Below are 17444 nucleotides of genomic sequence, written 5' to 3'. Positions count from 1 at the left end.
GTTACCATTTGCAATGGGGACCAAATTTCTGATCATCACTTGCGGGGACCACCCTTTCTAGAGGTTCTAGAGGTATGAAAAAAATCAGGCACACTCACCATTGGTTGGTTAGCTCATACACGACTTCAAATATCTGAATTGATGAAGTAAGGTTTTCATCATGCTAACTGGGGACCTATGTAAAATCCAGTAAACATGTTTGTGGGGGACCTCATTTAAATATAATTTGCATAATTTACACAGATTTCCAATTGATTAATGGGGACCATGGTAAAACAACAAGCTTAAGTGATATAATCCTCAGATTATTGCATTTTACCTGTCTTCTTTTGATCACAAGGTTCACTACAACAATGGCAGTGCATAATATAACCACTTTGTGATTCCTTCGTACTGTAAACTGCTATGAAGCTGCAATGGAGCTGTCCTCTACCAACCAGGTTATGTCTTTAATAATAGATTTTTCATAAAGTTATCAAGCTGCTATCCACAGGCATCAGACCAAATACTAGAATTAAACCACAATAATGCAAATGATATAATCTACTTTAGCAGCACCAAAATTAATGCAGAAAGTGTGTCATTAGGATATTTTCACTAAAGAAAATGTGTATTTTAAGCTTTAAGAACTACTGTGCTCGTGGTTTGTGGTAATATAAGAGGATTCTTAAGTAGGGTTGGATACTGTTGTGAATCACAATTCCACATTGTAAACCAAACTGCACAAAAGTACTGTACATAACACAATAACATTATTTATTCCAGAACCAATATACTTTTTTAGTTTTTATTTATAGCGAAAACAGGGTAAACATACAATTTGTTATACAAATAAAATGGGAATCAAATGATTTACATATCATTTATACTAGAGACATTGTTCTAACTTAATCTTGATATCAGGGGTCACTTAAGTACCAAGAATTTAGTAGTGAATTACTAAATTGTTGTCTCACCCATCAAACTTTTCAACCTTAATTTCACTGTAAGGGTTTTTCTTCGTTTACGTCTCACATGGTTCTTATTTTTAACCACAGTCAACTACCCAGAAACTGTGGAATATTGTACTTCTCAGTCACAGAATACTCAACAACCCTAAAACTAGTATTCATGTTTGTCTGTGTTGTTTGCTGCATTACTTCATAGTAAAAAATAATTTCGTTAGTTCAAGAAGTCAAACTCTCATTTAAATTATACATTTAAACTTTTTATTGAGTCCTGCTCATTTGCGTTCTCTCAAGACAAAACTGAAAGCAACAATACAAACTTGTATAGAGTCGGATACTTCATTTGAATCTTCAACATCTGTGCCTTTCATCTAAGGACAAAAAAGAAGTTACTTAGACATATATCCTTGGAACTGAACACAATCCCAGTGTACTATATTATGACAATACAATTAAAATTGTTTAAAATTCCTACAGTGTTAATCAACCACTTAATTGCAAATGTTATATTATACTTTTCTCACACACTTAAATATTTGGAGTAGTGATGTTAACAAATGGTCCTAAAAACAGCAAAAGTCTAAACACAAGAAAATATTTTGAAACTGAAGTCTGACTTGGTGAATGTTTATACTTCTGAACATAGATAATATTCCTTTGTCTGCAAACACACCGTTTGTGCTGTCACAAAAATATACCTTGAAAATGAATCTGAATAATTAGGACAAATCAAATTTACAACATTTGCGATTTGTAAGTTTAGGCAAAACATTGACTTGTTTTTACGTTTGAAAGACAGCCTTAAAATATAACTACATCTAAAATATTGTAATTGTAAACATAAATATGAAAAACAAGTGTTCAATTTGATGTAATCGCTGCTTAGTATTTATTTACACTACTGCATGTTCTTAATGACAAATTTCTAATGTTAAATTCAAGCAGGCACGAAACTTCAACGACAAAATCATCAAATTCAATATTCCCTCCTCCTCCATCAACCTCTGCCTGTTTTCACACATATTGAATAAACAAGCTTAGTGGGGACATATCACACACCATGTCGTGGTTCCTTATGGGGACCAATGCTAGACCAAGTCTCTAGGTTGTCAGATACTTAACACAGAGTTTCTATTCATACAATGATGTAAGATGTGCTATGGGGACGTCGTGAATGTCCCAGAATAGAGTGATATTTTATCAAAAGTAACATCCCTATGAACACTAAAATCTGTCCTGAATATCCTATTACCATTATGTTTCTAGATGCATTTAAAAAAACAGCTTATTTACCTGCTTAAAGGGCATAAAAAGCAACAAACGGTGAGTTAGAAATATTCTAGGAGTAAAGTTTAAGTGCTAAACATGAATGTACCTGTTGATTAGTGTCTCATGGACTCAAAGTTTCAGTCATCTGCGTCTCTAACAAGACAGCATGCTGGGAGCTTTCCACAGGAATGACAGCATCAGCTGCATTCATGGTCATCTGCAAACATTTCAAAATATGAAAAACAAGTTTAAGTCTGATGTTATCACTGCATAATATTTAGTTACACTAATGCATGTTCTTAATGACAAATTTCTAAAGTTAAATTCAAGCCAACAGGCACGAAACTTCAACGACAAAATCATCAAATTCAATATTCCCTCCTCCTCCATCAACCTCTGCCTGTTTTCACACATATTGAATAAACAAGCTTAGTGGGGACATATCACACACCATGTCGTGGTTCCTTATGGGGACCAATGCTAGACCAAGTCTCTAGGTTGTCAGATACTTAACACACAGTTTCTATTCATACACTGATGTAAGATGTGCTATGGGGACGTCGTGAATGTCCCAGAATAGAGTGATATTTAATCAAAAGTAACATCCCTATGAACATTAAAATCTGTCCTGAATATCCTATTACCATTATGTTTCTAGATGCATTTAAAAAAACAGCTTATTTACCTGCTTAAAGGGCATAAAAAGCAACAAACGGTGAGTTAGAAATATTCTAGGAGTAAAGTTTAAGTGCTAAACATGAATGTACCTGTTGATTAGTGTCTCATGGACTCAAAGTTTCAGTCATCTGCGTCTCTAACAAGACAGCATGCTGGGAGCTTTCCACAGGAATGACAGCATCAGCTGCATTCATGGTCATCTGCAAACATTTCAAAATATGAAAAACAAGTTTAAGTCTGATGTTATCACTGCATAATATTTAGTTACACTAATGCATGTTCTTAATGACAAATTTCTAAAGTTAAATTCAAGCCAACAGGCACGAAACTTCAACGACAAAATCATCAAATTCAATATTCCCTCCTCCTCCATCAACCTCTGCCTGTTTTCACACATATTGAATAAACAAGCTTAGTGGGGACATATCACACACCATGTCGTGGTTCCTTATGGGGACCAATGCTAGACCAAGTCTCTAGGTTGTCAGATACTTAACACACAGTTTCTATTCATACACTGATGTAAGATGTGCTATGGGGACGTCGTGAATGTCCCAGAATAGAGTGATATTTAATCAAAAGTAACATCCCTATGAACATTAAAATCTGTCCTGAATATCCTATTACCATTATGTTTCTAGATGCATTTAAAAAAACAGCTTATTTACCTGCTTAAAAGGCATAAAAAGCAACAAACGGTGAGTTAGAAATATTCTAGGAGTAAAGTTTAAGTGCTAAACATGAATGTACCTGTTGATTAGTGTCTCATGGACTCAAAGTTTCAGTCATCTGCGTCTCTAACAAGACAGCATGCTGGGAGCTTTCCACAGGAATGACAGCATCAGCTGCATTCATGGTCATCTGCAAACATTTCAAAATATGAAAAACAAGTTTAAGTCCGATGTTATCACTGCATAATATTTAGTTACACTAATGCATGTTGTTAATGACAAATTTCTAAAGTTAATTTCAAGCCAACAGGCACGAAACTTCAACGACAAAATCATCAAATTCAATATTCCCTCCTCCTCCATCAACCTCTGCCTGTTTTCACACATATTGAATAAACAAGCTTAGTGGGGACATATCACACACCATGTTGTGGTTCCTTGTGGGGACCAATGCTAGACCAAGTCTCTAGGTTGTCAGATACTTAACACACAGTTTCTATTCATACACTGATGTAAGATGTGCTATGGGGACGTCGTGAATGTCCCAGAATAGAGTGATATTTAATCAAAAGTAACATCCCTATGAACATTAAAATCTGTCCTGAATATCCTATTACCATTATGTTTCTAGATGCATTTAAAAAAACAGCTTATTTACCTGCTTAAAGGGCATAAAAAGCAACAAACGGTGAGTTAGAAATATTCTAGGAGTAAAGTTTAAGTGCTAAACATGAATGTACCTGTTGATTAGTGTCTCATGGACTCAAAGTTTCAGTCATCTGCGTCTCTAACAAGACAGCATGCTGGGAGCTTTCCACAGGAATGACAGCATCAGCTGCATTCATGGTCATCTGCAAACATTTCAAAATATGAAAAAAAAGTTTAAGTCCGATGTTATCACTGCATAATATTTAATTACACTAATGTATGTTCTTAATGTCAAATTTCTAAAGTTAAGTTCAAGCCAACAGGCACGAAACTTCAACGACAAAATCATCAAATTCAATATTTCCTCCTCCTCCATCAACCATTAAAATCTGTCCTGAATATCCCATTACCATCAGCTTTCTAGATGTATTACATAAAACTGCTAGGGACTTCTGATTCACAATAGATTACCATCATAACATATGTACAGTTGAAACCAGAAGTTTACATACACTGTATAAAAAGACACATATGCTTTTTTTTCCTCACTGTCTGACATGAAATTAGACAATCACTTTTCCTGTTTTAGGTCCGTTAGGATTACCAAAATTATTTCTATTTGCTAAATGCCAGAATAATGAGAGAAGGATTTTTTTAGAACATTTTTTTATTACTTTCTTCAAAGTCAGAAGTTTACATACACTAAGAATACTATGCCTTTAAACAATTTGGGAAAGCCCAGATGATGATGTCATGTCTTTGGAAGCTTCTGATAGGTTTATTGACAACATTTGAGTTAATTAGAGACACACACCTGTGGATGTATTGTAAGGCACACCTGAAACGCACTGCTTCTTTGTGTAACATCATGGGAAAGTCTAAAGAAATCAGCCAAGATATCAGGAAGAGAATTGTGGACTTGCACAAGTCTGGTTCATCCTTGGGTGCAATTTCCAGATGCCTGAAGGTGCCACGTTCATCTGTTCAAATAATTATACGCAAGTATAAACACCATGGCAGTGTCTAGCCATCATACCACTCAGGAAGGAGACAGGTTCTGTGTCCCAGAGTTGAACGTGCTTTGGTCCGAAATGTGCATATCAACCCAAGAACAAAAGCAAAAGACCTTGTGAAGATGCTGGCTGAAGCTGGTAAGAGTGTGTCTTTATCCACAGTGAAACTAGTACTGTACCGACATGGGCTGAAAGGTCACTCTGTCAGGAAGAAGCCATTACTCCAAAAGACACATAGGAAAGCCAGATTACAGTTTGCAAATGCACACAGGGACAAAGACCTTAGTTTTTGGAGACATGTCCTGTGGTCTGACGAAACTAAAATCAAACTGTTTGGCCATAATGACCATCGTTAAGTTTGGAGGAAAAAGGGGGAAGCTTGCAAGCCTGAGAACACCATCCCAACTGTGAAATAGAGGGATGGCAGCATCATCTGTTGGTTGATATACACATTTCGGACCAAAGCACGTTCAACTCTGGGACACAGAACCCGTCTCCTGAGCGGTATGATGGCTGGACATTCCCATGGTGTTTATACTTGCGTATAATTGTTTGAACAGATGAACATGGCACCTTCAGGCATCTGGAAATTGCACCCAAGGATGAACCAGACTTGTGCAAGTCCACAATTCTCTTCCTGATATCTTGGCTGATTTCTTTAGACTTTCCCATGATGTTACACAAAGAAGCAGTGCGTTTCAGGTGTGCCTTACAATACATCCACAGGTGTGTGTCTCTAATTAACTCATATGTTGTCAATAAACCTATCAGAAGCTTCCAAAGACATGACATCATCATCTGGGCTTTCCCAAATTGTTTAAAGGCATAGTATTCTTAGTGTATGTAAACTTCTGACTTTGAAGAAAGTAATAAAAGATTGTCTAAAAAAATCCTTCTCTCATTATTCTGGCATTTAGCAGATAGAAATAATTTTGGTAATCCTAACAGACCTAAAACAGGAAAAGTCTGATTTCATGTCCGACAGTGAGAAAAAAAAGCGTATGCGTCTTTTTATAGTGTATGTAAACTTCTGGTTTCAACTGTATACAACACAATCAGTGCCTTCATTTTAACTATGAGCTGTAAGGAGATTATTATGGTTTAGCATAAGGAGTATAGTTTAGGTGTAATGTAAAATCTTACCACCATGTTCTCCCTCTCCACTTGAATGAAGCATGAATGCAACACATGATGAGTGATACATGCACCTTCTCCTTTGAGATTCTGCATCATCTATCATGTCTCCTCTGTATTCCAGTACAAAATCTCCTTTGAAGAATGAAGATAGGGCAAATACACCACGTCCTGTAAGACAAAGTAATACATTTTCAAAAAAAACAGGACATTACGAATGTTAATTAGTCTGTGGCAATATGTCCTAAAAACACAATTCCAAATTATTAGTGCATTTGATGGCAGCTTTATTGACCTAAGCTTATCTAATGCATCCTGAAGTTTTGCAATTAAATGTCTCAAAATCATTTTCAATATGTATATGAAGTGAACATGCTGAAGGGCATCCTTAAGAGGACTGACCTTGGTGGCATTTAAAACTGCAGAGAAATGTTTAATGAGACAGCTTTGGCTTTAGTTCTATTACAATACAATTAGAGGCTCTAAGTGAACATCCACACAGGTGTTTTCAGTTATTATGGCTGATTAGACCTCTGCTCAGGTTTAGGGTGGGCTTAAGCTTTGATGAAACTCCATGAGGTCACAAATCTAAATCTCCAATACGAATGGTGAAGGTATATTTTGTCCTGCCCTAACAGGTGTAACAAAGCTGACAGAAGACTCAGGAAGATGTCAATCAATCACAGTATACACACCCATACAGTCCCAAGAAGACTAATAATCAGCAAGATAAACTGAAAAAACTGTGTGGGTGTTCAGAGGCTTAGCTCTATAACTTTTTGCCCCATACTCGCCCTTTCCTGTCGGCTCAGTGTCAGATGCCTTCCCTTCTTGCCATGCCCTATTCTAAATTATTAATTTTTAATAATAAATTAATATTAATAATTATAAGTAAGCTAAGTTTACTTTTTTTCTGGTAGTAAAATCAATCAGGACCCATTTATGTAGAGGAGGCATGTGGAATCACTTCACTAGTCACTTTAAAGATACAAACATCAAATTGCAGCCTTGTCAAGCTCAGGTCCCAAAAATACCTGTCCAGATGCACTTTCTCTTAACATGGACAGCTTGCTTTAAATCATCAAAACATCTCTTTACAATTTTTCTATAATATATCTCACCTATATATACCTAGGATTAAGTTACACCTCTATATATTACTAAATTCATTACCTGGAAATGTATTTTAAATTTCTCTGTTACACACTGAAAAATATTTCACTTTTTTTAGTTGGTATAAACTCCTAGAAATGCACATAATCCATCCATCATGTAACAACTAACAGTAGCTTTCAGGGAAAGCTAAAAACATTGTTAGTAAAACATTGTAAATTTGCTAGTTACACTAGCCTTCTGTTGCTAATTAAAGCTAACTAGCTATCCTACTAACTAATTAACACTAATTAACCTCATTAGTGGTTTAAAATGGTCATCTATACAAATAATGATTATAGCAAGTAAGTAAATAAGATAATATTGCTTACCTTGTGGTGTTGTTGTTCCTCTTTTTATGTGACAAACATCTTTAATTGAAGGGCCTTTGCGATGCTCCCTTTAAACACTGAAAATTGTGTTTGCTCCTAAAATCCTTCTTAATGGGGACCAGGAAGTGGGCGGTAACATACCATATTTGGAAGATCTGTGTGTGTGGAACGGTGAGTGCCTTACCAGCTCATACAGTAAGGGGGCGCAAGCATGCCCCGTTCACACACACACACTAACTGGAAAACATGCCCAATGGGCCAAAGCTAAAAACCACACAGGCACCTTCAGATAGACTCCTGCATTCATTTAAAAGAGTTTCCCTTTAGGGGACCTCATTTTTCGTCCCCATACTGTTAGAGGTCCCCATGACGTGACTGTGTAAACAGTTTGTTGTCCCCAGGACGTGATGAATGCCAACACACACACACACACACACACACACACACACACACAGGCACTACATCATGGCAATGTGTTGAAATGCTGCCTCCAGCTATGAGAAGGGAATAAGAGTCAGACATCACAGAAAACTGTGAACTGAGTTTAACTCCCCACTGGTAATAGAGAGAGAGCCAAAAAAAGAGAGAGCTGTGACTATTTCTCCAGCTGAGAGAGATGAGAGAGAGTGCGGGACAAAAAGACAAAGTTTGGGAGGGGAAGAATAGATGGAACGCAGTAAAGAACCAGAAAGAAAGAGGAAGAGAGGCAGAGAGAGAGTGAAAGGTGTGAAGACATTGATTGAAGGAAAAAATGGAAAGAAAGGGAGTGAGTGACAGAAAAAAGAGCCTTAGGTGGTAGGTGTTCCTTTGGTGCCAAACTGTGTGCGCACACACACATGCACGCACACACACGCACACACATGCACACGTGCACACACACCGAACCACTTAAAGACACATTCTCTGCAAAACCTAAGGTCATTTTGACACCCAGCGATGTGTTATTTTGGCATATAAATCTTGGGCAGAGAAAAGAGATGAAAATATTAAGGTCACATTTGTCCCTCCCTCGGGTGTGTGAGAGGGAGAGAGATAAAGACAGAGAAAGAGATTAAGCGAGACCTATATATCAGGAAATTTGTAATAAATGGGAAAAGAGAGGTAGAAACTTAAATATATAATGTTAAAAATGTTTGCATTAAATATTTTTGTCATCATTTCTGTATTAATCTAGAAACAAAAATTCCTTTTTTGTATTTTTTTTTCTCTGTATCTAACTCTGTCGGTAAACAGAAACCCCCTGTCTGGACAGGGTTCATTCCAGCTGAAGAACAATGCAACAGCCTAGTGCAGTTGTAGAGTTATAGAGCTTCACTCACAACTTCAATGCAGTTAAAGTGACATTAGCATCACCAAATGTGTTTCCATCCTCTTGCTTTTATGCACATTTTCAATCTGCGCATAAAAAAACCTTTTGAAATGCAAAAAAAAAAAAGTTTTATTCTTCTTGGTAGGAAAGTTGATGTATCGGTAAAAACAACACAAAGTGCAATGGAAACAGACTCAGTGAATAAATAACGCCTTACATGAAGTGTGGCTTAAACATCCACTGAAGCTTCCACAGATGAGACGGAAATATCAGATCTGTGTGGAGGAGACTGTAACCTTCCTCAGTGAATATGTAAAACAGATCATGTTTTCTACAGTTTTTGTTTGAGGTTTGACTTGCACTGGCAGTTTGACAGCTTATGTGAGTGACTCTTGCACCACTAGTTAAAATCTACATGTAATTATTGTTAGCTTAATGTTTTTTTTCCCTTATTAGTATCAAGCTACAATTTTACCTCCTCCTGAAAAGAGGGGGATGGAGAAAAGGGTTATGCAGTGTACTGTAGATACATGTTGAGAATGTAGGCTGTCTGTATTAGATAAACTTTATTGCTGGCTAACTAACCAACTGATCCTCAGCCATTCATTTGTGATTTTAGATATACTGCTACGGGTGAGATTGTAGCAGTCAAAGCAGCTGATTATGAAAAGCAGCCAGTGATACATGGCTGATTTGTTTCTGAATGTCGCAGTCTGTGTTAACATGAGCATCCAGGTAGCAGTAGCAGAGCAGAGACAACAGCGGAGACAGGTGGAGCTCTCACAGTGTCGAAGTGATTAATACAGACCACAGTGTTAGGTCAGTGATCAAACAGACACAAGGCCACTACAAAACTTCTCCATTTCATTTACACCGCCAAGCTTAATTCATTTAAAATAAACCTTATCTTGTATAATATATGCATTTGCCATCTTCACAATTCGGTAAAAGCCACCTGAAGTGGTTTTATTTCAGCTGCATTGGAAAGGGAGAAGGAACATTAGTCAGAAACATGGACTGATGACTTGTAAAAGAAAGAGGCCTGCGGGCACAAGCTACACAGATCCAAAATGTCAGTTTATGTAAAGTCCCGGAGTGGGACCTGAACCCCCACCACCCTCTAAACGCGGTTGTTTTTTTTTACAAGTTAAACGAATTACATTTGCTCACACAGAGGAAAAAAAATCTCCAGTTAGCACCAGTTAACAAAGCTCCCAGCTTTACTTATTCATCTCCACCACCATCACTCCCGGGACCCTTAATTCAACACAGGATTTATTTTGATATGAAATGTCATTACTGAGGAAAACATTCAAAAGGGCAGCCTCACCGCCCACTACGTCAGTTTAGCTTGTGTACCCCTGAGGCTAAATGAGACTGTCAAACTGGAAGCAGATTGTGGCCACATATTGTTGGAGTTAAGAGGCCAGCAGACACAGACGATAAGGGAGGTGGTGTGTATAGCAGCAAGTGAAGGAGGAGAAATCAGAGCCAAAAGGCTGAAAAAGCAGTAATTCAATGAGTGGCAACATGGCAGTATTTTTACATTTAAAGTGGCTCAGATTTGCTCTCAGTGCTCTGGTAAGAAATAGCTAGTATATTTTATGAAAGTTTTCCTTTCATCTTCAAATATCTCGATTATAGTTCAAATTAATACAACCATTCAGGCCATAAATAAATTTACTAGTGGAGCCCTCTTCAACTTAACGTGCTCTTCATATTAAGGCTAGCTCTGCCAAAAATCATTTCTCTCAATGGACCTCTTAATACACAAGTGTGTTGATGGAAAAAGATTTCCCAGATACATTTTAATGCCAGGTGTCTGTGTGCAGTGTGATAATCAAAAAACTGCAAGGCATTTCAAACTCTTTGCTCACCAGTTCTGAGGGCACCGGGGTTGTTGAGCCATATTAAGAAAATTCAATTGCAATAATATTTTTAGTACAGTGTGAGTGCGTATTATTGACCGCTAATCAGCAGTTCAGAAATGGGTGGCATGTCTTCATTATTAGCCGACTATTTAATTAGAGCAAATGTGAATTTGAATGTACAGAGAAGTCTTAAGGGTGATTTTTATTAGGTAATGCAGTCACGTAGAAGGTGATATAATGAAGATATGGTTTGAAGGTAGAATATTGTACTAAAGCTGCTTATACATATTAGTTAAGGCCGCAAAACATTGTATTAATTATTGTAAGTTATTAATTGCACTTTGTTTCATTTTATTTTAATCTCTTTACTTGGTTTTTTTAACCATGACTGTGCAGATGGGTGTATGTGTGTTTACCAGACACAGAGGTTGTATGTCAATTTTTATCAGTATTTTTAGAGGAGAGTCAGAGACAGACAGGCAGACACAGAGTTAAAAATGGAAGCTGTTTACACCAGTGTGATCTCAACAGTGCGTGTACGTATATACGTATATGCATGTATCCTTCCCCAGTATCAGCGTGAAGTACTCTTATAGCTGCTTCCTCCTCTACAAATCCATTAGAGCGGTGAGGAGGATATTTTAAACCTCTCTTGCAAAACAGTATACAGTCAGCAGTGAGTGTGTAGACTTATATAGGTCCACAGTGGATGATAGAGTCACGCACTTACATGGTTCACTTCAAGCCAGTGCTACCGGCTGCTCTTACACAGTAAAACCACTCAATTAAAACACTAAAATTAAAGACAAAAAACAAAAACACCTTGAAAAGTGTGTCCTGACTGGATGGGAATTACATTTTCAAAGTGACATTAAGTCAGTGGAGAGACGGGAACAAATACAGGAGACAAGACAGCGTACACCGAGGATGACATCCACGGTAATTGAAAATGTTTGAACTTGGAGCAAAATGAATGTTATAAACACGCAAATAGGGAAAAGAAGAGAGCCCGAAGAAAAGTAAGAGAAACAACTGGAGTCTGAAAGACAAACACAGACACACTCCACACACACAATGTCATTGCATATAGCTACAAATCTACAGCTGTCTATTAAGTTAATACTGTGAAACACAAAGTGCACAAGAGTCCATCAGTCAGATTTATACAAGTAATGTGAGCTGCAATTAGCTTTACGCTAAATGCTAAAAAGAACACAAAAGTGAACCAGCGGCTAACAGCTTTAATGCTGACAAGCAAAGTCAGAATATTAATAACCCTAACATGGATAGAGTGACAATATGAATTACTGTAGCTAACAAAATTAGTTAACACTGGAAAACCTTATGACTATATATTTTTTAAACATAAAATCTACAAGGTTTTGTATGGTCAGTTCTAATGACCAAGCTTATGCTTAAAGTAATGTGTTGGCTAGTTAGAGTTGGCTGAGTTAGACTAGTCGATTCCCTCTGTGCTAGTCTATGTACTAACCCAGGCTAAACACTTCTGGACCAATTGTAGTATTGAAAACACAGACATATTAACCTCTTAAATTTGGCAAATTTTTTGCAGTGACATCAATTTTGACAACATAGGCCTATACTGAGAGTAGAAGTTGGTGTGAAGCTAGACAGATCAGGCAGCTGAGGTTTGATTTTCAGATGATGACAAAGAAGCACACTTGTGCAAAAAAGTGTCTTTAATGGCTGATTCAATTGCCTGTTGAGTAATACTGGCCTCATGCAAATGCCTGTTGAATCTTGGCACAACACAATGAACTCAGTGGTCAAAGTGCACACAGCCAATTTGTATCCCTACTTTATTTCACTTAGTCGAGGCGAAATGGTCTATGTGGAGGTAACCTAATTTATCTACAGTTTAACATATTCCCTTAGCTTGTCCCTCACACAGATACACACACACACACACACACACACACACACACACACACACACACACACACATAAATGCACTTACACACATAGCTCCATATATGATAAATTGGCTGCATATAAATTTACAAGAGAGACAATACGTCTTTGTTTCCCAATATTCTGGCATGGATATCACACACACACACGCACACAGTAGCATGGAAGCACTAATGCCTGCGTACACACGCGAATACGCACATGGACAGAATGATTTGTCTACTGCCAGATTCACGCTCGATGTTAATTTGTTACAGGAGGAATCGTAATCCTTTAAAGTTTTAGAAGTGTGTGTAGATGTTTCTGTGTCCGTTAAAGGCGTATGTGTTTGAATGATTCACACACATTGATAAACATGCAGCAAGGCAACCTTTGGCCTTGAGCCTCTCCACACATACTGTACAACCCAGGCTGAAGTGTGTGTATCTGTACATTAAACCTGTATTTACATGTTAAATAGTGGTTATGCACTTTTTCTCTCCCAAGAATAATTAGATGTCAGATATAATTCCATGTTAATCAGTTATATTGTCAGTGTTGTGATGTAATTTCATCTGTAATGTCATGGTAATTTCATGGAAATGTGGAAGCACATGTAAGTAATACGATTTATACATTTATGGAAGGAAATCTTCATGTGTTCCACAAAACATAATCAGGAGAAAGACGATGTGCTGCTGAAAGATGTGAGTAAGAAGTTAATCTGGCGAGCATACTGAAACAGAGCCACACTGCTAATCTTTTCGGAGGCAGTTAACTGTTGAAGCTACTTTTGTGTATGTCAGTGCAAACATTATCACATCATTGTGACAAGCATAAGCAGCATTAATACATATTTAGTTTTGGGACAGTGGTGATCTAAAAACATCGCCACTGGAAGGATTTCGGTGTTGGTTGGTTGCACATCACTGTTAAAGTAACAAAATAATTAGCCACACTAGCGGGGATGGCAGTGTGGGTAAGTCAGTCCACCACTTTGGTCCAGACTCAAAATTCATAGCATTTTATCTTGAAATTCATGGTCTTATTAACGTTACATTTAGTCACTTTCACTGACTTTCTTCCTGTCAAACGTATCACGTATTTCCCTGGAAGTTATAGAAACTATAGAGCATAAAGGGGATATCACGTCATTGACAGGAGACCAAATAAAACGCATCGTTACCTTGACTAAAATTACGCCTTACTCTGGGTTTTTCTGGGAGGATGTGCACAACAGTCCAAATGGATGCAGGATATGCAAGGCAGCCATCATGCATATGCAAACACATAATTAAAAGCAAGTATATCTCGTTCTTATATACATATCATATTTTTAATTTCCCTCTAGCAAAAGTTTTATGTCTTGTAGTTTTGGTTTATGACCAAATACCTGCAAAACTAATTACATTAAATGTTAAAAAAAAAATGTTAAACTTGCGAAAGATAAAATAAATGCTTCAGAAGTCACTATTAACTTTCATCTTGAAGTTACAGAAGTGACAAAATTATCCTTTCCAAGGTCTCTATGCCAAGAATGAAAGACTGCAAAGTTTGTCGGTGCAAACAATGGCCGCCAACTGCGCTGCTGACGTTCTATACATTTTCAGCAGCCAACTTTTGAAAACATACACAAAGACACTTTTGGATCTGTGTGTATGTGTGCGCCTGGTTTTGTATGTGTGTGCTTGGATGCTTATTCAAAGCCTTCTGCCTATTTGAGATGAATTTGAGTGCTTGGGCGTAGAGAGAATGTGTGTGTGTGTGTGTGGTGTGTGTATGCTTGGACGTTGAACAATCAGCAGCATGGAAATGATGAAGCCCACTCACTTCTAAACAAGTTTTATCTGTACTAGTTTCCACCTGATGGCTCCCTCACATGCACACATGCAGACATGCGTGAATGAACACACACAGGCACATGGATGTCACATGCAGTGTTTAAAGGAAATAGTACTGGCAGTGAGTGTCTGTTCACTCACACACATACAGTATGTGTGTGTGCTCGGTCACACTTGGCCACATTTGGTCAGTACAGAGCACGTCTAACAAGACAATGGAAGATCCCTATGAGTGTGTGTGTGTGTGTGTGTGTGTGTGTGTGTGTGTGTGTGTGTGCATGTGTGTGTCTGGTTGTGTCTGGCGTGAAACACAATGCTTGGCTTGCAGCCCGGCAAATTTTAGCAGAATCCCTGGATCTAGATCACACTCACACTGGGAGCGAGAACAAGTCTGTGAACACACACCCACACAAATACACATGCAGAACACGCATGGACACAGGCACATATAACAGTGTGGGAGGAAAACTTTGTCTTTGGTTTTCTGCTCTCGCTGCGCAGCCATGGTCTTTCTTTCTTGTCTTTCTTGTTTCTAATAGCGTTCATGTTTAACAAAAGCAAACAACAGCAATAAGTGATCACAAAGTTGAGTAATGTAACCCATCATCAAGACCAGAATGTACAGTGGCCTCAAGCTGTGCAATCCAGGTGTCATGTTTCAGTGGCTTCACCTCTGATGTCCTTGTCAGTTTATTTTGTTCTTTACATGCTGAGCCTTTAGTCACACTGAATCCATGTTATGATTGACATACTCTACAGTATCTGGTTTTCGATGATGTCTGCTTTGATGTTGAATAAGTTCATTTTCATGGTACTTTTAACATGGTTGCAGGTTCCACATGGCTGTTCTAGCCAGAGAGCTGTTCACACATTTACAGGTTTTCATCTTTGAATTTGTCCATATCCACTTTGAAATGAAAAGCTATGTCAGTTTCAGATGGTCTATTCTGATAGCTAATTAGGCTCCTGCAGTTATTTTTAAATAATAGTTTAAGTCAATGAATTCATGCGTTCTCCATAGCATCCTGTGTCTATCTGAAACATATTTGCTATATTAATAATTCCTATAATGCAAACATTTGTCATTGAGTGCACCCCACTACTGCATTCTATCCATATCTCTATAAAACTGTACAAAGTAAGTCCACCTTGTAATTTTTACAATAAAGCCAGTGGAATCAAATGGTTTTTACAATAAAGCCAGTGGAATCAAATGGTTTCTGTATACTTTATAAAACAGTATTTTAATAGCTTGTAAATCTTCTTCATGCTCCACGGTTTTATGTTGCAATTCTGTATCCATTGTCGTCATGAATGCCAATATTTTGTATTTGATCTGTTTTATTTGACAGTTGTGAAGAGTTCTGAAGGTATGCGTGTAAAAGGACCGCATCCATAGTGATCTTTATAGTTTGGTCAAAGTCATTATGAGGATCCTGACATGCTCACAAGAACATCCTCAAGGGAAAGTACTAGCTTGGCTGTAGACTCTTAGTCATGTTTATGTTCACATCATCATTGATCAATGTACTTCTTATAATGCTGCAAAGAGCCCTTACTATGATCAGTTATGCATATTCTCTTCAATACTAAACTATACAAATAAATCCAGGAAAAGAGTAAGATTTGTAGTAAAGAAACACCATCATGCATGATGCACATTGCAGTTTAAAAGAGATATATGAAATAATTTTAGTTTAAAACATTAATCAACAATTCAAGAAACCATGTTAGGTGGTGAAAGAAAGAAGCAGAATCAAAATAAGAGTTAACACTGGCTCTTGGTGAGTAAAAGGATGACGATTGACACACAACATTTCTGCTATACTGGTAAGTAAACAGAAAACAGATGTTAATGGTAATGTTAGCAAAGGTTTATAAAGTTGTAATTGTATAACTCTACTGACAGTGTTAATGTGTTTGCTTAGTTAGCTGTTTGTTGAAAGCAAGCCAAATTCTTACAGAAGCTTTCTGGTCATATACCTTCTTCAGTTTGTTTGGAATATGAATTTGACAGGTGGTCAGTTCGTACCTCCTTTAAGGCTATTTAACATGCAGTCAGTTGGAAAGTGTGTGAAGAAATACATTATAGTTTTAAAATTTTGGATATTATCATTAAATTGTCTTAATAATGCAAAAGTTTATGATTAAACCTACAAATAACTGATTTAGAAGTAAACTTGCTCTCAACTTACATTGTGACCAAACTAAATCAAAGCCAACCAAGTATTGAATACTTTGCACTGGCCTACAAAAACTATTTTGAAAAGAACTAAATTTGGCTTTCGGCTGTCACATTTGGCTGCCAAGCTGTGAACTGTTCAATAGAGGTGCTGGGGGCATTCTCTCTCTTATTCTTTCACTCTCTCTCTTAATCTTTCTCTCTCTCTCTCTCTCACTCTCTCTCTCTCACACACACACACACACACACACACACACACACACATACACACACACGTCACACACACACACACACACGTCACACACATTTGCGTCAGTATGTGTTGAGTTTTTGGTATACGTCCATGCAAGCATGTCAGTGTCTCTGTCTACACGTGTCCCTGTGTGTGTGTGTGTGTGTGTGTGTGTGTGTGTGTGTGTGTGTGTGTGTGTGTGTGTGTGTGTGTGTGTGTGTGTGTGGATAGAGCTGTCTTTTCCCTCGCAGACA

At 37.5% G+C, this 17444-nt stretch overlaps 1 protein-coding gene and 2 long non-coding RNA genes across 10 annotated transcripts in view; 2 read left to right on the top strand and 1 right to left on the bottom strand.

The window, feature by feature from the left end:
* il1rapl2 (interleukin 1 receptor accessory protein-like 2) overlaps nucleotides 1-17444 on the top strand; it is a 363155-nt gene that overhangs the window by 94398 nt on the left and 251313 nt on the right. The gene's annotated exons all lie outside the window — the stretch shown is intronic.
* LOC127374119 (uncharacterized) lies at nucleotides 774-8294 on the bottom strand. Of its 4 annotated transcripts, XR_007886998.1 has the most exons (6): nucleotides 6370-8294; nucleotides 4306-4416; nucleotides 3645-3755; nucleotides 2984-3094; nucleotides 2323-2433; nucleotides 774-1318 (listed from the first exon to the last, which is right to left on the bottom strand). It is a non-coding gene; the product is annotated as an uncharacterized LOC127374119 (long non-coding RNA). The 4 variants fall into 4 exon arrangements; XR_007886999.1 differs by lacking the exon at nucleotides 2323-2433; XR_007887001.1 differs by lacking the exon at nucleotides 3645-3755.
* On the top strand, nucleotides 1755-5393 carry LOC127374120 (uncharacterized). The gene is made up of 2 exons (XR_007887002.1): nucleotides 1755-2052; nucleotides 4036-5393. It is a non-coding gene; the product is annotated as an uncharacterized LOC127374120 (long non-coding RNA).

The sequence above is a fragment of the Dicentrarchus labrax genome, unplaced genomic scaffold (assembly GCF_905237075.1).
Source record: "Dicentrarchus labrax unplaced genomic scaffold, dlabrax2021, whole genome shotgun sequence".
Lineage (NCBI taxonomy): Eukaryota > Metazoa > Chordata > Actinopteri > Moronidae > Dicentrarchus > Dicentrarchus labrax.
This window is presented reverse-complemented; position numbering and strand designations above follow the sequence as displayed.